This window comes from Ursus arctos, unplaced genomic scaffold, assembly GCF_023065955.2.
Source record: "Ursus arctos isolate Adak ecotype North America unplaced genomic scaffold, UrsArc2.0 scaffold_8, whole genome shotgun sequence".
NCBI classification, from domain to species: Eukaryota; Metazoa; Chordata; class Mammalia; order Carnivora; family Ursidae; genus Ursus; species Ursus arctos.
The window spans coordinates 8,507,824-8,529,114 of NW_026623100.1; the positions used below are offsets into that span (position 1 = coordinate 8,507,824).

General features: G+C 44.4%; 1 long non-coding RNA gene across 1 annotated transcript in view; it reads right to left on the reverse strand.

The window, feature by feature from the left end:
• Positions 1-1,221: 1,221 nt before the first annotated feature.
• Positions 1,222-21,291, reverse strand: part of LOC125283156 (uncharacterized) — a 49,824-nt gene continuing 29,754 nt past the window's right edge. Inside the window, exons 2-3 of the long non-coding RNA XR_007190782.2 lie at positions 12,352-12,401; positions 1,222-6,148 (exon numbers count right to left, since the gene is read on the reverse strand). This is a non-coding gene — a long non-coding RNA (uncharacterized LOC125283156). The remainder of the gene's footprint in view (positions 6,149-12,351; positions 12,402-21,291) is intronic.

The following is a 21,291-nucleotide window of genomic DNA, read 5'->3' on the forward strand; positions in this document are numbered from 1 at the left end:
CTCTCACCCCTGAGAGCTTTTTTTCCCTGTACTCTTGTTTAATAAAAACTCTTCATCGCTTTACTCACTCTCCTTTGTCAGTGAGATTCATTCTTTGACTCCAGGAGACAAGAACCTAGCTCTCCCCCCTCACCAGTCATTGGATTGAGGGTCCACCCTAATCCGGTATGACCTCACCTTCACTGATCGTGTCGAGGAAAACAGACCTTTGTGCTTCGGGGCCAACATCTAACTCGGAGGCAGAGTCTGGGTTAAACAGGACCAATAGCTTTATTGCTTTTGCCGGGCAAGGAGGCTGCCGCAGGCTATGGCCTTCTCAAATCTGCAAGCCCCGCCCCCCGCGCCAAGGGCCTGGGAGGGGAGTTAGTGGGAAATACAGGATCCAGCCAGTTTCAACAGGAATTGTGTCTCTGCGGCCTGACTCCTCAGTGTTAGTTGTTTTCTGGGTGCTATCTGGATTCTGAAACAAAAGGCTGAGAAGGGAGGAGGGGATGTTTGTGGAAGAGATGCAAAAGGTTACTTGCTTCACTGAAGAGAGATTAGTGCAGCCATTTTTATTTGAATGCAACTTGATGCTTTTAAGCGGTTTCCATGACGCCTACAAAGACTCCATTTCCAAATAAGGTCACAGTCTGAGGTTCCAGTTGGACATGAATTTTGGGGAGACACTATTTAACCCAGTAGAGGCTGAGGAGAGGAAAACGTTTTCCTTGGCCCAAGATTCTTCTGTCTAGATTAATAATTAAATTTACATGAGACAGATTAACAGGAGAAAAAAAAAAACCAAATTTTTATTACATGGGCACAGAGGTGCAATGATGAAATTGAAACCTAAAGAAATGACCAAGGCAGGAAGTTTTCATACTTTCTAGACAAACAGACAATCTGTGAGGAACTGACAGGACAAAGAAAACAATTTTGGGAGCTTCCATGAGTAAGGAATTCTACACAGAATTCCTGGGATAGTAAATTAGTAAGATGTAACAAGGGGTCTTTGTACGGCCTTCTCTGCTCTAAATTTCCCATCTCTGACAATAAGGGTGTCTCTTTACCTCCTAGTAAGGGAGGGTACTGCTCACAAGATTTGAGAGGGGCAGAGGAGGGTCTGAGTGTCCTTCTTACACAGGCTGCCTCTTTTTTTTTTTTTTTTTTTTTAAGATTTTATTTATTTATTTGACAGAGATAGAGACAGCCAGCGAGAGAGGGAACACAAGCAGGGGGAGTGGGAGAGGAAGAAGCAGGCTCCCAGCGGAGGAGCCTGATGTGGGGCTCGATCCCAGAACGCTGGGATCACGCCCTGAGCCAAGGGCAGACGCTTAATGACTGAGCCACCCAGGCGCCCCCTACACAGGCTGCCTCTTAAGAAATTTTATTTTATGGGGCACCTGGGTGGTTCAGTTGGTTAAGCATCTGCGTTCGGCTCAGGCCATGACCTGAGTCCTGGGATCAAGTTCTGCATCAGGCTCCCTACTCAGCTGGGAGTTGGCTTCTCCCTCTGCGTGCCGCTCCCCCTGCTTGTGCTCTCTCGCTCACTCTCTCTCTCAAATAGATAAATAAAATCTTTGTTAAAAATTTTATTTTAAGTAACCAATATGCCAAAGTGGCACATCTTGAGGGGCCTACCCGCGGCCTCCCAAAGGCCCTAAACTCTCCTGAGATTATGTCTTGGTACTTGTCCTTCACCCCCACCTCACCTCTGTCCTTAGACTCGACATCAGCATTTGGGGATTTAACAAATCCTGTTTTGAGCTCCTAATACACGCCAGTGTTGTAGGCACTGTTGAAAGGCAATGACCAAGAGATCAAGCCCTGCTCCCATAATGCTCAGGGGAGCTTGGCGACCTCTTGGTCAGCCCCACAGTAACTCTCTGGGCAGTCTAGAGCCCCCGCCCCCCGCCCCACTGGAGAATCGCTTCATCCTTTATGATGACCGACTTTACCATAGAGTCCAAACTTCCCACTGAAACGGATTTAAATTCTTTCTAGATCACATTTCCCTCTCTCCCGATGGAGTGTACAGTTTATCGCTGCTCTGACGATGCTCTGAGACGATAATGACAAGGGCCACTTAGGCAGAAGGAACTATTTGCTCTATACGATGTGTCCTCCTCTTGCTATACGGTTTTGAATTCTTGGGTCTGTCTTTTGTACTTTTTCTATTTCTCTCATCCCTGTAGGGTTGTTGTTATTCTCCCACGAGAGTGAGCCTTGCAGTTGAAGTTCACACGCGTGGTGCAGTGAGGGGCTGTGTGGTTGCTGGAAACTGGATTCTGTGATGCTGGTTTAGAAACTTCTCAGGACACCTGCTGCTTCCTCACTGAGCTTCACGTAGCTGAGGTCGATAGACATTTGGCTTTCATATCTGAGCTAAACTCTTGCCGGATGTTTGCTTCTGTTTTCATCCTCTTGTAGAAATTCTCATGCTTTGGGGGCACCTGGGTGGCTCAGTCAGTTAAGCATCTGACTTAGGCTCAGGTCATGATCTCAGGCTCCCTGCTTAGTGGGGAGTTGGCTTCTCCCTTTCCCTCTGTCTCTGTTCTGTCTCTCACTCTCAAATAAGTAAAATCTTCAAAAAAAATTTTTTTTAAAGAAATTCTCATGCTTTTTCCCCACTGTTCTCTTTTCTGGGCATTATAGCAAGGGATTTCCCTTTCAAAGGTAGCGGGAAATGTATGCGTTTGCTCAGGCTGGTATTAGCAAAGTACCACAGATGAGGCTTAAACAACAGAAATTTGTTTCTCGCAGTTCGGGAGGCTAGAAAGCCACGATCAAGGTAGTCAGTAGGGTCGATTTCTTCTCAGACCTCTCTCTTTGACTTCCAGGCAGTCCTCTTCTCTCTGTATCTTCCTATGGTTTTCCATCTCTCTCTGTGTCCTAATCTCTTCTTATAAGGACACGAGTCATAGTGGATTAGGGCCCACCCTAATGACTTCATTTGAACTCAATTACTTCTTGAAAGACCCTTTACGAATAGAGTCACATTCTAACTGGGGGTTAGAACTCAATGCGTGAATTTGGGAGGGGTGACCCCAGCTCAGCCCATAACAGAGTGAACTTAACTTTGGTAGGAGGCAAGGAAATGTTTCCTTGTCTCTCAAGTGGCTGCAAGAATCTCAGGAAACTCAACACAAAAGGGAGACAATCAAATAGCTCAGACCACAGTTACACGGGGGAGAAGACTGCATTTGGGGCACAGAAACGTTCAGTGAGCAGGTGAGTCAAGGAACGAGCTTTTCCTCACATCAATAACCAATGCTTCCCTGTCTCTTCTTAGCCATTCCGCTGAGTGTCTAGTGGTATTTCATTGCGCTCTTAATTTTCACTTCCCTGATGGCTAAAGGAAGCTCAGCACTTTTTCATATGTTACCGGATCTGTGGTATTCTCTTTTGCAGAGTTCCTATTGAGTCTTTTGCCCATTTTTGTATTCAGCTGTTTGACTTTTTTTTTCTTTTTTTAAAAGATTTTATTTATTAGAGAGAGAGACAGAGGGCACAAATCGGGGGTAGGGGCAGAGGGAGAGGGAGAAGCAGACTCCCCACCGAGCAGGGAGCCCAACTCAGGACTCGATCCCAGGACCCTGTGACCACGACCTGAGCCGAAGAGAGACGCTTAGCGGACTGAGCCACCCAGGTGCCCCTGTTTGACTTTTTCTTATTGATTTGTAGGAGTTCTTGATGTATTCTATATATGAGTACTCTGTCAGTGTGGGTATTGTGCCTATAGGCTCCCACTCTGTGATTACTTTATACTCTATTACTGTGACTGTGACTAAGTTCCTGATTTCTTGCGGTCACTTTTGTTGTACCAACACCTAAAGGATTTTATAAGACGTTTGTAACATGGTTGAAACCCAGCCAGTTCAGAGGGACTGGGACGACTCAGTCCTGAGTGTGAGTCCAGGCAATGCTGAGCACGTATACAGTTGCTTCCTTCTGCAGCTGCTTACCTTGACATCAGGGGAGATGAGGTCAAAGGGTCTGCCTATGTTAGAGGACTCATCCTTCCTGGCTCGTAACCTTTGCTCACTGCATATTGCAGTAGCTTCCGTGAGCTGAACCACAACCCCTAATTCCTCGGTTCCAGTTTCCCCTTTTGAGATCCAACTGGATCTCTTAGGCTTGTAAGGAAGACGCCCAGCTCTGGTGAGAACCGCTGCCATCTTCAAGCAGAGATGATATGCTGGGTCCTAGTCTTGTCTACTCCGCCACTTGAGTTCGCCAGGCTCTCTCGGGTTTGGCTCTAGATTATAGTTGCCTGTAGAGTTGGTCACTGGTCCCCCAGCTGGCTCCAGGTACTGGCAGGTGAGAGCCTATTGCATTTCCCTGGACTAGAGCCATCAATATGTCCTATGTTGAGGCTGGGACTGCTTGTGACACTGAACACATGATGGTAGGACAGTAGTGTCTTTGGCCAAAATTTTTGAATTGTTCATCTTAGAAGGAATGTCAGTGTTTCAGAGATCTTTCCACGATATGGGTGAAGCACCTTTAGGATTTGATTTTTACTCATAGGTTACTGTTTAATATCACTAATGATACAACAAGGGTCCCCAGTCAGTTGATTTCATTGAAGCTGCTGGTCAATCATGAAGATAGAGCTCCCAGCTGCTCGCCGCCATTGGTGGGCTCAGCATGTCAGTGATGTGCACATCCCTGTCCGTCACTTGTCCTCTCAGATCTGAGCTTTTGTGATTTTTCTCACTTTTCCTTCTTTTCTTCCAGAGATCAGCCTCTCTGAGGTATCCAGCATAATCCAGGGAAAGCACAGTTCAAAGCATCAACAGGCCTCCTGGCCACGGCCATACCAGTCATGTTGGCCACAGCAGGCAGCAAGAACTCTAGATCACACGTGCCAAACCAAGGACGTCTCAGACATAACAGGCCCTTTAGCTTCTCCTATGAATATGGAGTTGGCTTTTACAGAAAGCAAGTTACACCTTTATTATTCAGCCTGTAACTTGGGGAAACCTCTTATCTTTGTCTCTAAAGGTCAGTGGGGTTATAAACATAAGTGCACCTTTTGGAAAAGTGATTTGGTAATATGCAGTAAGAGCCTGAAACACATTAATAGCCTACATCTAAAGAACTCCCCTCTGAAAGTCCATCTTAAAGAAATCAGAATCAGGAGACCCTTTACGGACAAGATGTCCAGTAGCATTTATTTCATCACTAACCCTAAATGTCTAACGATAAGGGAATAGCTAGGGAATGTACAGCAACGCTACCAGCCGGAATGCTTTGTGGTCGTTATAAATGTCGTTTACCAACCAGTTAAAATTATATGGAAAATCCACACATGGAATACTACTCAGCCATTAAAAACAAATGCATCTACTGATACACGTAAAAACTTGGATGGATCTCAAGGGAATTACACTAGGTGGAGAAATCCTATCTCAAAAGGTCACATGATTATGATTCCATTTATATAACGTGCTCGAAATTACAAAATTCAAAAAAATAGCTAAAAAATAGATGAATGGTTTCCAGAGATTGGGGGTGGTGGGGGGGCGGAGGGGCAGAGCGGTGGATGGGACTCTAACGGAGCCGCTCCGTGTGGTGATTGGGAAGGTCGCTACAGGTGTACACGTGCGATAATATTACACAGAACCATACACACAAGTTGCAACTGCTTGTTTCCTAACTGTGATGGTATTGGATCATCACGCAAGATGTTACCCCTAAGAGAAACTGGGTGAAGAGTACATGGGAACTCTCCCGATGTGGTTTTTTTTTGCAATTTCCTGTGAATCAACAATTATTTCCTTTTTTTTTTCTTTTTTTTAAGTAGGCTCCACACCCAATGTGGGGCTTGAACTCATGACCCTGAGATCAAGAGTCACATTCTCCACTGACTGAGCCAGCCAGGCACCCTTTTTTTCTTTTTCTTCTCCTTTTTTAAAGTAGGCTTGCAATGATTTCAAAATAAAGTTAAAAAATATATAGCAACATTTCTATGGTATAATGCTAAACACCAAAAAGAAACAAAGGTGATATATATGTGTACATATACACACACACACACACACACGTATATACGTATTTAAAGTTGTAAACAGCGGTTGTCTTTGGTTGGATACCTGTTTTCTTTTTTACATTCATGTGATTTCCAAATCACCATGCGTTATTTTTGATGGAAGAAATCTTACTGAAAGACAGAAAACATCACTTGTAAGTGTATGATTGGGATTTGTTCTTTTTTTACTCAAACACCTGCCTCTGTGTTCTTCCTGGAGCCTCTCCCATTTCCCAAGCTGAAAGGAATGCCAGATGGCCCCTTCCCCTTCCCTCCATTCCAGGTTGTTGACGGCAGCTTCAATCCGCTTGCCACGTGGAACACCACGAAACCCAAGGCAAAACAGTCTAAGTCTCCCCGTGGTGCGGTCTAATTGTTCTGGCGGTTAGCTTTTCTTATCCTTTCCACGTGGTTCTTTCAGAAAAAAACGGAGAGAGGCAAAAAAGAAAGAGGCAGCTTCAGTGGGAACATTGGATTTTCTGCCCATCGGCTGAATAGTCCCCTCCTGTCAATACACTAGCATCAGAAAGCTCTTTCCATTTTTTTGATTCTCCCTCAAAGCTCTCCCATATTCTGCTGGTGGTCCTCAATCCCTAAATCCTTTGGGGTTCCTTCTCAATTCAGGCCACTCAAACCACTTGACCAACAATGTCAGAGTAGTAGGAAGCCAGGTAGGTAGCCTCAAGCCTTGAGTCAAGTTCACTGGGCCAGCTGCTGAGGAGCAGCTCCGTGGACACCTGCCACGTCCATCTGCCAGCCCGCTTGCCCTAGCTGGGGCTGCAGTGTGAGTGAGACCCGGCCCCGGCCCTTGAGGAGCCTTTAGGCTAAATGAGGAGAAGGTTAGTCTTTCCTGTGCTTTGAACCTTTGGGCAGGTTGTTGACCCCTCTGAACCTCAGTTTCCTCTTCTGGGTAACAAAGAAAATCCACAGGGAAGGAAGCTGTTCTCTGGGGCTCCCCCTGCGTCCTCTTACCTATCTTGAGAACAAAGGGGAAAAAATGCAGTGTATTTACTTTTTTAATAAAAGATTTTATTTATTTATTGAGAGAAAGAGAAAGAGAAATAGAGAGCACCCACCCAAGCAGGAGGAGGGGCAGAGGGAGAGAATCTCAAGGAGACTCCACACTGAGCACGGAGCCCAACGTGGGGCTCGATCTCACCTCTCTGAGGCCCTCATGAAGCCAGCTGAAATCAGGAGTCAGACGCTTAACCGACTGAGCCACCCAGGTGCCCCATGTTGGGTTTATTTTTAAAGAATTAATCTTCCTTTGTGGATTTTTAAGCATGAAACTGGCTTCACTATTCACCTTCTCCAGCGGAACTTTCATTTTAGCCTTTCGATGACCTCAACACATCTGCCATGACATTGATTTCAAGCATTTCTAAATCCTTCCAATGAAAAAGACCAAACCTATGAACACCCCTTCTGTTCCTTCAGCAATGAATGACCCTGCTGAAGAGAACTGGCAGTACCGTTCATTCGTGGCGATCACAGAATTGAGAAAGCTACACATTGTAAATTGCGAGTGAAAACTCCGAAGGGGAAACGAATGAAAACTGAGTGGTTATTGCTCTCATTTCGCTGTGGCAGGCTTTGCCTTTGCATATAATTGTTCAGGAGCTCACTGTGCATGTCCCAAGGTAACTGAGTACGAGCTACAGGGTGGGTCCTTTGGCATTTGGAGGGTGATAGTGAGACAGGATTTTCATGAGGTATCTCAGTTTACTGGGAAAGGAACATAAAGGAAACAGGCTTGTGTCCAGGGTAGCATGGAGTCACAGTTCTAAACACTGGACCCGAAGCCAGCTGGCTGGGTCACCAGCCTCGTGAAGTGAGATCGGAGTCTGTTTCTTCATATGTAAGTGACAGGTCTAACAGTACCAACTTTCAGAGGATTCTTGCAAATAAGATAATGACCACAGCGGCTTGGCACAGTGCCCGGCACACAAAACCCTGGCTCCTGTGATATTTAAAATCATGCCCATCCAGAGGCAAACCATAAAAGACTCTTAACTATAGGGAACAAACTGAGGGTTGCGAGAGGGGCGGTGGGGGGTGGGGTAGCTGGGTGATGGGCATTAAGGAGGGCACGTGATGGAACGAGCACTGGGTGTTACATGCAACTGATGCGTCACTAAATTCTACCCCCAAACTGAAAAATACACTATGTATTAACTAAATTGAATTTAAATAAAATTTTAGAAAGAATTATGTACATAAAGGTCTTGGGGTTCATGGACTGCCCAGTGTTCCCATCTACCAAATGCTGCCTCACTGCCCACGGGCGTCCGGATCTCCCTATCACAGACAAGCAGGTCTCAGAATTAGTGGACTCAGGAAGTCTTTATTCTCTTATAAATGATCAAGGACCCCGAAAAGCTTTTGTTTATATGGGTTGTAACTCTCAAAAGTTACCATATTCAAAATTAAGACTGATAAAATGTTAAAATATTTATTCACTTCAAAATAACAATGAAAATAACAGAACACATGTCATGAGAAGAGAGGGTAGCATCGTGTATCTTTAATGTCTGGCTCAATGGAAGGGAGCTCAACTTTCATATCTGTTTCTATATTTAATCTGTTGGAATATGTTTTGGTTAATGTATATGAAGAGAGTCCAGCCTCAGATATTTAGTTGAAAATGGAGTAGTTTACAGCCTTTTTACACAAATCTGGCTATTCTTCAATACAACACCAAAACTCAACAAGTTATACTTTCTTAAAGGCTCTTTATAAAACAGGTCAATATCTGAAACCATATCAATGAATTTTCGTAGTCATTTACCTTAAAACCTATCAGTCCAGCTTGCACACCGTGGACATGTTTTACCGTGGATGGGTTTTGGATGATCATACATTAGTCATTTGGAAAATACCGTTCACTGTGATACGCAGATCTTTCAAAGGTTGATACATTTCATTGTACAACATAAAAAAAAAATCACATTAATACCGGCTCTGATCTCATCAGAAACGTATTTTAAGTACTGGGGAGCTGTGAAGCTCACAGTGGCAGATACAAGTTTTCCAAAATTCTCATTTTCACACGAACGCTCGAATTTTACCGTTGGCAACAAATACCACCCGTAGTTTTTCTTGACATGACAGATTCGCTTCATTCATTTTCGGGAAAATGCCTGACTCTGAGTAGCCATCATTTGTCTGCTAATTATGCTTGCAAGTAAAAATGGTGTTCCATGAAAAATATAATGGTTAATTCAGTTCATAATTCCAGCAAAGTGCTGAAGCGTTTCTCTTAGAAACGTCGATGGACGTAGCAGAAGTGCCTTCTGTGTACCTCCTATCTTGTCAGAGAGAATCTTAAAAAAGGAATGTGCTTTAGGGATGAGATTTAATACAATTACTAATGTTTACTGCTTCATCAAGGCCTTTTTTTTTTAAGATTTCATTTATTTACTTGAGAGCGAGGACACAAGCGGGGTGAGGGGCAGAGGGAGAAGCAGGCTCCCCGCTGAGCAGGGAGCCCCATGTGGGATTCGATTCCGGACCCTGGGATCATGACCTGAGCCGAAGACAGACGCTTGACCGACTAAGCCACCCAAGCGCCCCATCGAGGCCATTCTTAAGTGAAACTGGCTTTTATTCATTCCTCTGTTTACTATGAGTATGGACGTAGCAGTGAAGACTAAAGTTGCTAGAACAACTTAGTGCCACAGGCTTGATTGGTGCCAAAGGCCCAGTAACTTTACCCAGCATTGCTACTGCACTGTCAGTGCCAAGGTTACTGGGGTAAAAAAGGAAAATAGTGTCTTGCTTTTACTATGAAAATAATTGTGACCTTGCTGACCTCCTGAAAAGCTCTCAGGTACTCCCCAAGCTTCCAGGGACCACACCTGGAGAATTGCCTCAGACCCAGGGATCGGCAACCTTTTTCTGTAAAGAGCCAGACAGTAAATACTTGGGGACTGTGAATTGTATAATCCCTGTCACAACTACTCAACTCTGCTGTTAGAGCGCAGAAGCAGCCATCGATAGTATGTACACAAAGGAGAGTGGCTGTGTCCCAATAAAACTTTATTTACAAAAACAGGCAGGGGCGCCTGGGTGGCTCAGTCGTTAAGCGTCTGCCTTTGGCTGGGGTCATGATCCCAGGGTCCTGGGATGGAGCCCCACACTGGGCTCCCTGCTCCGTGGGAAGTCTCCTTCTCCCTCTCCCACTCCACCTGCTTGTGTTCCCTCTCTCGCTGTATCTCTCTTTGTCAAATAAATAAAATCTTAAAAAAAAAAAAAGGCAGATTTGCCCCAAGTGGTAATTTACTGACCCCTGCTTTAGACAATCCAAACTGTTGATAGGCTTTTATTATTATTATTATTATTAAAGAATTTTTAAAAAAATTTATTTGACAGAGAGAGAAAGCACAAGCAGGGGGAAGGGCAGAAGGAAAAGTCAGAGGGGAGCCTGATGCAGGGCTTGACCCCAGGACTCTGGGATCTTGGCCTGAGCTGAAGGCAGATGCTTAACCAACTGAGCCACCCAGGTGTCCCTGTTGATGGCCTTTTGAACCACAAAATGACAGCCTATTAATATCACATCAGCCAATCAAGTCAGAACAGAATGAAATTTACCCCATCATTTCTGTCTCACACAACCTCTTCCCCACACCCTCCTAACAAGATATACTCTACTCAGTGCTAGGCTCTGTGCCTGTCAGAGTTGTTTCGGTCAAGGTCCCAACAGGAAACAGATGTTATGTTCAAATTACATAACTTTAGGGGAGTTTGCGTGGGGTGAGGGGAGTCACAGGGATAGTGCAATCACCCAGGGCTGGTGGCCGTGGGGTAGTTACATCTCCAGGCCCAAAGAAACAAATGGAAGGAAGGACTGTCAGAAGCCAGAAGGAAAGAGTCATATAGGATTGCGGCCTTCATATGTGCTAAGGAAAGAAATGCCCCAAATACCCTACTCTTCTGCGCACTCAGATTCCCCCGCTGGAGCAAAGCCGACTGGCAGCCAGGACGCTACTGCCAGCCTCCTGCAGTAGAGGGCGGGCGTAGAAATGTGGACAGTGGCTCTAGGGGAGGCAGATGAAACAGGTGGCATAACCATGTTCTGTAATTGCCTGTATCCATAAGCAGCCTGCCCAGTGGGCAGTCAGGTGCACGTCCTTCTTCACCACTGGATACACAGCCCTCAGCAGGTGCCTGGCCCACTGCAGCGTTCAATAAAGGTTTGCTGACCAAGAATGCCTGAGAGTCCCGGTGTTGTGACCAGGAGGCTCCATAGAGCCATAACCCCTCGCTCCCTCACTCACCTATAATTTGACCATTTGAACCTGCTAACCCAGGCTAGACCACCAGCTCCCAAACGTCCAGCAGCTGACGTGCTGCTGCTGAGCCGCAGAGGACCAGGTCCCCATCCCAAATCTAGCACAGGCTGTCCAAATAAAGAGCTCAGTGCCTGGAGAGCGGTGATCTGAGCTATTCCTGAATGCAAGCACAGAATCCTTCCTCAAGCACAGGATCACGGCAGGACTTAAGACTGGCAGTGCTTTCAGAGTTTTACCAGCAGAGGTCGCCCGTCTCACAAGAAAGCCCATAGAGAACACCACTAAATACACCAGACCCAAGGAGAGCCATTCCGATTGAAGTGGGGGCTCTGAGGGCCCCACTCACTTTGCCTCCCCTGGACTAACCCTCCAGGTGGCCTGGGCGTGCCTCTGTCATCCCACAGGCTCTAGGGAAACAACTTGGAACCCACTGCCTTTTGCAAAAAAACCCTGGAGGGCCTGATGTCGCAAAGGAACCTAGGAAAGCCCTCACACGTTTTTTCAAGTCCATAAACATAACATTTAAAAATAGCACTCAAAACAACGCCAGAACTTCTCCGTCACCTAGATACTACTTGTTTCCATTTGTCACTGTTTCCTTCCTAGAACATTTTCTGGATACCTTATATCTTCCAACATTCCTTACGTTTTCTAAAACATTAAAAATGGTTTATTTTTACCATTGTTTTACGATTTTTAAAAACATTACTGAGGTTTCAACACCTTCTTTCAAATTTGTTAAAACATTAGTCAATTTTTATTTTACCAAATCAAGAGTTGCGACATGGAATAACTCTAACGGACTCATCACCGAGAAACAGCGGTGTCCTGGCTTGCTCCTCCCCGGGTGGTGTTCTTCAAAGAGACAACCACTTTCGACACTTTCCCCTGCTGCTTCTGGTCTTTAGCAACCTCATGTCTTACTTAGATAACACATTTATACTGACCTTTCTTGACTCATTACTTTTGGTAATAAGAGGCCCTGGGAGGAGCAGGTGGCCCGCACGCGTGTGATGGGAGAGACACTCGGAAACTTGCACCTACCTGGACACATGTGCCTCTTTCCTCTGCTGACATTAATCTGTATCCTTTTCCTGTAATAAACCATAACTGTGAGTATGACTGCTTTTTTGAGTTCTAGGAGCACTTCTAGCAAATCACTGGACCTGAGAGGGGTGCATTGCAACACTGCTTTTAAGTTAAAATGTAATAAAGATAGAATACTCAACTTTAATAAACAATTAACATATATCCACCCACTACCTATAGAAACAATCTCAAAGATGATCCCTTTAGATAAATCTGATTAAGAGCCTCAATTTTAAGACATGCGGAAGCAGGTTCTCAGTATTTTAGGCTTATAGCTCATTTATGACCTTGCCAAACAGCCCAGTGGCTTCTTGGTACAATTAAAACTCTAACTCCTTTCTCTAGTTTACAAAGATCAACTCTTTGACTTTTCGTGGCAATGCCTGTCCCCCTCCATCCATGCTCTGTTCATCTTGGCCGTTCTTCTGTCCTGTAGACAGGCCAACTCAGTGCAACCTCAGGGCCTTTGCACTTGCTCTTTTCTCCATCCGAAGAGCTGGCTCCTTCCTATTTTCTCATCTTCAGTTTCTCCCAGAGATTTCTCTGATCCTGAGGGACATAGCCGCCCACCAGTCTCCATACCATCAGCCTCCTTCAATCTCTGCACCATACTCATCATTGCCTGGTAGTGTTCTTGATATTTATTGATGTTATTTATTGATTTGTGTCTTTTTTCTCCCAATAGAATATATGTTCCATGAGAACAGGGATCTTAAGGTGTGTTAGTTACTCTCCTAAGACGTAGAAGAGTATCTGGCACAAAATCTGTGCTCAATAAATATTTGCTTAGCAAATGAAGGAATGAACGAATCATTGGTCATTATAGCACATTAGGAGTAAAACATCTCATTCATTTTAGGATGGTGATTCTCAATCTTAGTTTTGCATTTAGAATCACCTGAGTAGCTTTTTAAAAAGGCTACACCCAAGACCACTTAGGTCAGAATCTCTGGGTGTTGGGGCTGAGATAGCAATATTTTCTTTTTAAAGCTCCTGAGTGTTTCCAAGGGAGTCTGAAGGCTGGTCTCAAAGATTGTGTATGTCATCACCACTAAATGGCATTAGAAACTGGTCAGATGTCACCAACCGAAGCCTTAAAGCCCACATCCTTAGCTAACCATGAGACCAGTATTTCACTATCTTTCTATTTTTATTTTTTTCAGAGGCAATTCTTTTTTTAAAAGATTTATTTATTTGAGAAAGTGAGAGCATAAGTGGAGGGGCAGAGGCAGAGGGAGAAGCAGGCTCCCTCCTGAGCAGGGAGCCCGATGCAGGGCTCCATCCCAGGACCCTGGGATCATGATCTGAGCCAAAGGCAGCCTCTTAACTGAGACACCCAGGCACCCTGCAATTCTTTTTTTTTTAATTACCCCTTTTTTTGGAGAGGGAGAAAGGAGGGAGGGGCAGAGGGAGAGAGAGAATCTTTTTTTAAAATTTAAATTCAATTAATTAACATATAACGTATTATTAGTTTCAGAGGTAGAGGCCAGTGATTCATCAGTCTTATATAATACCCAGTGCTCATTACATCACGTACCCTCCTTAATGTCCAGCACCCAGTTACTCCATCCTCCTACCTCCTCCCTTCCAGCAACCCTCAGTTTGTTTCCTATGATTAAGAGTCTCTTATGGTTTGTTTCCCTGATTTCATCTTGTTTTATTTTTTCCTCTCTTCCCCTATGATCCTGTTTTGTTTCTTAAATTCTATATATCATTGAGATCATATGATAATTGTCTTTCTCTGATTGACTTATTTCACTTAGCATAATACCCTCTAGTTCTGCCCACGTTGTTGCAAATGGCAAGATTTCATTTTTTGATGGCTGAGTAGTATTCCATTGTGTATATATACCACATCTTCTTTATCCATTCCTCTGTCAATGGACATCTGGGCTCTTTCTAGTTTGGCTATTGTGGACATTGCTGCTATAAACATTGGGGTGCAGGTGCCCCTTCGGATCACTACATTTGTATCTTTACGGTGAATTCCTAGTAGTGCAATTGCTGGGTCATAGGATAGCTCTATTTTCAATTTTTTGAGGAACCTCCATACTGTTCTCCAGAGTGGCTGCACCAGCTTGCAGTCCCACCAACAGTGTAAGACGGTTTCCCCTTTCTCTGCATCCTTGCCAACATCTGGTATTTCCTGACCTGTTAATTTTAGCCATTCTGATCAGTGTGAGGTGGTATCTCATTGTGGTTTTGATTTGTATTTCCCTGCTGCCCCATGATGTTGAGCATTTTTTCATGCATCTGTTGGCTGTTTGTATATCTTCTTGGGAGAAATGTCTGTTCACGTCTTCTGCCCATTTCTTGATTGGATTATTTGTTCTTTGGGTGTTGAGTTTGATAAGCTCTTTATACAGTTTGATAAGCTCTTTATACATACTAGCCCTTTATCTATATGTCATTTTCAAATTCTTCTCCCATTCTGTCAGTTGTCTTTTTGGTTTTGTTAATCTTTCCTTTGCTGTACGAAAGCTTTTTATCTTGATGAAGTCCCAATAGTTCATTTTTGCCTTTGTTTCCCTTGCCTTTGGAGACGTGTCTAGCAAGAAGTTGCCATGGCTGAGGTCACAGAGGTTGCTGCCTGTGTTCTCCTCTAGGATTTTGATGGATTCCTGTCTCCCATTTAGGTCTTTCATCCATTTTGAGTCTATTTTTGTATAAGGTGTGAGGAAATGGTCCCGTTTCATTCTTCTGCATGTGGCTGTCCAATTTCCCAACACCATTTGTTGAAGAGACTGTCTTTTTCCCATTGGATATTCTTTCCTGCTTTGCCAAAGATTAGTGGACTATTTTTTATTTTTTCAACGATTTTTAAAATTTATTTATTTGAGAGAGAGAGAGCATACACGTGTGCACACAAGTGGGGGCGGGGGAAGAAGGGGGGAGCAAAGGGAGAGGGAGAGGCAGACTCCCCACTGAGCAGGGAGTCCAACACGGGGTTGGATCACAGGAACCTGGGGTCACGACCTGAGCCGCCCAGGTGCCCCTCATTACCTTTTATTTTAAAATTGAGCAAAACCAGAAGATCAACTGTAATTAAAAGTTATATAATTACTTCCAATATAGACACCAACCCAAATCTGACGAAAGAAATATAAATCTACAGTATGTGAAATTATTTTTCTGAATTTTAGTTATCTCCAATCGTTTTCCCTTAAAGAATAAAACACGTTAGGCACACAGTACATTAGCATAATCAGGACTATCTGCCTGTCACCCTGGCTAAGAAATAAAAAAATACAAATATAGCTGTAGTCCCCTGGGTCCCTGGGTACATTTCTCCTCTCCCTACCCCACCCTTCCTATTTGGAAAAGCCTAAATCTATGAATATGCTCATACGTCCTTAAGATCTCTCTAGAGACACCATAGTTGTATCAAAGAAACGTAAGCCTATGTCTGGGTTTTGAACGAATCTCTCTCTTCTTTTTACTAACCTGACTTGGTTTGAAATATTTTTTTTAAATAACAGTTTTATGGAAATATAATGCAAATACTGTACAATTCACCCATTTTAGGCGCACAACTCAATGGTTTTAAGTATGGAAACCATCTCTTTTAGGGTCTACTTTCTAAGATGGGTTCTGGATTCTTCAGAAATGTTCTCTGATCCCCTCTTAATGCGTCTTGTGTGAGGCTCCCACCTGCTTCCCTGGCTTTCCTTTGGAGCCACCAATATTCTCTCTCCTATACATATTTTCCCCATCCCAGATGGACAAAGGAAAAGGCCTGATAGGACACCCACTGAAATGAGGGGTGCTGGGGAGAACTTAGCAGGTGCATTCGATGAGCTGCTGTGATGCTGGAAAGTTTCACAGGTGACATGTCTTCTCCAGGCTGAGAACCTATGAGTGAGAGGTGGTCAGTAAATTACATTTCCCTAACCATACAGGAGATTTTCATTTCTTGCTACTTTGCTACTAGAATGGAGAAAAATAAATCTTAGGAAATGTGCATAACATAAAAACGATTTTTTTTTTAAGATTTTATTTATTTGACAGAGAGAGAGCCAGCGAGGGAGGGAACACAAGCAGGGGGAGTGGGAGAGGAAGAAGCAGGCTCCCAGCAGAGCAGGGAGCCCAATGTGGGGCTCAATCCCAGGACCCTGAGATCACGCCCTGAGCTGAAGGCAGATGCTTAACAACTGAGCCACCCAGGCGCCCCATAACATAAAAACTATTAAAGATGAATTTATATTTACCTTGTAACTAGGAAAATACTATCTCTTGATTGATTTCTCCTTTTCTGCCTTCCTGTGGGTGTAGCCTGGGGTGGAAGCTTTGTTTCTTGGAGCAGGGCTGTAGATGGGGACGCAAATGAGCAGAAGTGTAGAGAGGGGAGGTGGGGTGGTGGGGGCGGGGGTGTGTGCAAAGAGTATGCAGAAGGGGAGAGGAAGGCTGAAGAGAAGGGTGGGAGAGGCACCAGAGGCAGGGCTGGACAAGAAGCGATATGTGAGCATCTTAGGAAGGCAGGCGAGATAGGGTATGGCAGATTTTTAAAAATATTTTCTGGTGTGGTGTCAGTGGAACCTTTCCTTCTCTTCTCCCTGAAACTTTATCCACATTATTAGGGGGATGCTTTTCAGTGGGTTTGGGTTTTTTAAGATACAGCTGCATAACCTTGGCCTCGGGGTGTGGGGTGACAGCAGAGACAGCCTGGGAAGGCCAGTCAGATTTCAGTTACAATATTACTTTTCACCCCCAAACTCATGCTCCTGGTTCACCTGTGCAGTGACAGGGAAGGGCCAGGGCGCTGAGCAGACACGTTGAAAAGATGGCTCAGCTTCAGGCAAGGCACATAATCATCTTCAACGAACAAGGGGCTATCTGGGAAATATGTATAAGAGAAGACAGAAGCTTCTGGAAGGCCCATCTTCTCACCCCATAGCTGTCCTCAGACACAGACAAAGTACCTGGTACATGTGTGTTCTCAAGGCTCCTTTTTCTCTCCTTTGTCACAACGTGGAACACAGTTGGTACCCATCACCGCCCCTTTGAAACTCCGTCCTCTGTTAGCTTTGGGACCAGCAGTCACACAAGCAAGGAAGTACCGATGGCGAGTACTTCCCGAGCGTCTGCTCGCACCCAGCATAGTGCTCAGACTTGATATGCGTCACCCTGTTTAATCCCCACAACCACTCAAGCAGATGCAAAGTGAAATGTTTCTCCCTTTCAGCTGAGGAGGCTGAGCTGTGGAAAGCTCTCAAAAAGAAAGCTCCAGTTGCTCAGAGGGGGGAGCCAGGGGAGAAACAGCACGGCCTCTAACTTCAGGCCAGAGCGCTGGGCGCCAGGAATGGCAGAGAGGGATGGGGGTGCTCAGAGAGAAACAGAAATGCGAGCAGACGCATGGCAAGAGGATGGCTGCCATCCTGGAGGGCCCTCGTGCAGCGGGGCCTGACGGCACTACCTCCATTGACTATAATCCTGGTCACCGAGGAGGAAGCAGGTCCTGCTGCGGGGGGAAGTGACCTGGATGGGGTCACAGAGTGGCAGAGCCAGGGTTTGGCTCCTGTTATCCCCCTGCATCCCAAACAAGCTTTGCCTCCCATCTGGGTGCGGACAGGCAGCCCAGCCGTGGGCCCCCCACCCCCTCCACAGCCACCTTTGTTGGGTGGGCCCTGCGCTGGCTCAGGGCGCCGGGCAGGCTGACCCACCTCGGACGGGGGGAGCCAGGCCTGCTCTCCAGCCGGGAGACCCTCCCAAGAAGCTCACATCCCAGGCACACACAGCACCTTTTCTAACCCTTTTTATTAATCTATTCCTCACTTTCCGTCTCAGCGCCACATGCTCGGTAGCTCTTATTCTCTTCCGCAACACCACTTGATGTTGAAAAGGCTTTAAATACACTTTAATGAAGCATAATAACATCCTATGCACTCACCGAGGAGTTATTGATTTTTGTGTGTAAAATATTAACGCGTCTTTCAGGCTATTTATGTCCTTCGACTACAGAGCTCACAATGTCTCCTGATGCACCGACCACACTAAGACTGAGTTTTATTTCTGGGAAAACATCAAGTATTTATCACTAGCAGTACCTCTTTTTTCCTTGCCTCTATTTTTGTTATATGACCAGACACTAAATAATAATGGCTATGGGTTGGCCATCTTAATGCCCTTGTTGTTTCTGCAGGATTCTGCCTGGTCTGTGGCTATACAGAGCCATGTTCTCCCAGTAGTAGCCCACTGACCTGCCTTTCAGTTGAGCAATTTAAATTCATTGACTCAATTGTTCCTGTCAAATACTGTCTGTGAGGAGATAAAAATGTAAAAAAATTTTGGCATGTGATCTTCCAAATGTTCCCCTGGTTTTTTGTTTTTTGTTTTTTTGTAGAAATACACATGATTGATGGTGATATAGGTGCAGGGTCAGAATACCTGTTCTGGTCCCAAACTGAGGGCTGGGCTCTGAGGCAAGATGGAGCCTCACCACCAGCAGGTGGTCCAGGAGCAGAGGCCACAGTGCTTGCTCTCAGGGGTTTCTTCATATGCTGTCAATCAGTCAGTCAACATGGATACCTATTCTGAAGCCATATAGGCCAGCTGGGCAGTGTTTCCCAAGTGTGTGGTATATATAGTACCATACTATATGTCATCAAACCTTTTCCTCCTAAGCATACAGAGAGATCACATTGTATCTTGAGAGATGAGACTATCATGGCCAAGGCAGTGTGGGGAACACCTAGATCCAGCCCATAGAAAACTACTAACCAAGCTCCTCCATTCTCTCCCTTCCCTGGCTGTTTTGGAGGCCATGTGTTCCAGATGGTGTGGCTATTGGAGGGAGGAGGTCCCTGGGGCTCATATTGCACCCTGACATGAATGTTAACACTTTCATTGTGTTAGGTTGCTATTTCCCTGAGATAGCCAATTCTTTCCAGACTGTCCAAACGTGTGCTCGTTCAAAAACTTATTAAGTTCCTTGTTTGTAATCATTTCTTGCTCAAATAATTTGAAAAACCTTGATTTAGACTTGTTTATTGCAGAACTTTTTTATTCTAACACGGGTTGTGAATCTTCTACAGAGCTTTGACACACCCTTATTTGACCATGGGGTCTTTTTTTTGCATGTGTCTCATGGGAAGAACATTCTAGAAATTCCACTTGGGGAAGGGGGCTATGGGTGGGGCAGTCAGTTGAGTGTCTGGCTCTGGGTTTCATCTCAGGTCATGATCTCAGGGTCTTGAGATGGAGCCCTGCGTCAGGCTCTGTGCTCAGCACAGAGCCTGCTGAAGTTTCTGTCTCCCTCTCTCTCTGACCCTTCTTGCTCTCTCTCTTTTTCTCTCTCTCTCTAAAATAAATATCTAAGCCTTTTTTAAAACCCACTTGGGGGAAATACTGCATTACAGGATTGAAAATGGTAATAATCTTTTAAAACTTCAAACAGGAAGAGGTGGTACCACTTTGTCCCATGATGTGTCTTTGGAGGTTTTTGAGACATTGTTCAGGGGTTTGGACACTGCCATCATTACCATCTTTGAGGAGAAAGACAAAGGCTATATTTACAGCAATACACATTTCATAAAATATTTTCTAAAGTCTTCAAGGCCCTAGCCTGGAGTAGATCAAGAGAATGCCAATCAGCTGGTTGCCTGGGTCAGGAATGTCTATGAGGCACTAAATCATCATTAGAAACAAAAACAATGAAAGAAAAAATAGACAAACTGAACTTCATAAAAATTAAAAACTTTTGTGCTTCGAAGAATACTATCAAGAAAGTGAAAAGAGAACATATTTGCAAATTATATATGTTAAGGGACTAGTATCCAGTATACATAAAGAATAGTTACAGCTCAGCAATAAAAAGACAAATGACCTAACTAAGAAATGAGAACTGTCTTTCTACAAAAAGATACAGAAAAGTCAATAAGCACAGGAAAAGATGTTCATATCTTCAGTCGTTAGGGAGATTGAAACCACAGTGAGATTCCATTTCATACCCACTAGGATGGCTATACTAAAAAAGATGGACAATAACAAGTGTCTGCAAGGATGTGGAGAAATTGGAACCCTCAAACAGTGCTATTGGGAACGTAAAACAGTGGTGCAGCTGTTTTGGAAAACAGTTTGGCAGTTACTCAAAAAGCTAAACATAGAATTACCATATGACTCAGCAATTCTACTCCTAGGTACATACCCCAGAGAAATGAAAACATGTCTATGCAAAAACTTGTATGGAAATGTTCATACGAGTATTATTCATAATAGCTAAAAAGTGGAAATAACCCAAATGTCCATCAACTGATGAATGGATAAAGAAAATATGGTACATTCATACAATGGGATATTCTTTGGCAATAAAAAGAAAAGATACTGATACATGTTACAACAGGAATGAAACTTGAAATGTTATGCTAAGCAAAAGGAGCCAAATACACACAAAAAAGGCCATATATTATATGATTCCATTTTAATGAAATGTCCAGAATAGGCAAATCTATAGAGACAGATAATAGGTTCATGGTTGCTAGGAGCCAGGGAGAGAGGGGAATGGGGTGCTAAAAAGAAGTCCAAAATTGAGTCATTTGCCCCCTATCACAGAAAACCAAGATTTAATTACAGTTTCAACCTCCCCCATAAACGTAGTCTTAACCAGTCAGTCAGGAATTTTCTGGTCAGTACCAATGAGGTAATCTGTCATGTGGGCCCTCCCCATTCTCCCCACCAGGGAAGATGAGGTAATCTGCATGATAAGACCCCATGTTCTTCCCCCTAGGTAAAGTGACCTCACCTGAAATAATTTTTTTTTTTTTTTTGCTAATAACTTCTTGCCCCACCCTCCTTCCTATAAAAACACTCCATTTTGTGCAACTCCTCAGAGCTCCTTTCAGTTTGCTAGATGGGTTGCCTCCCAATTCCTGAGTCATTTAGTAAAGCCAGTTAGATCCT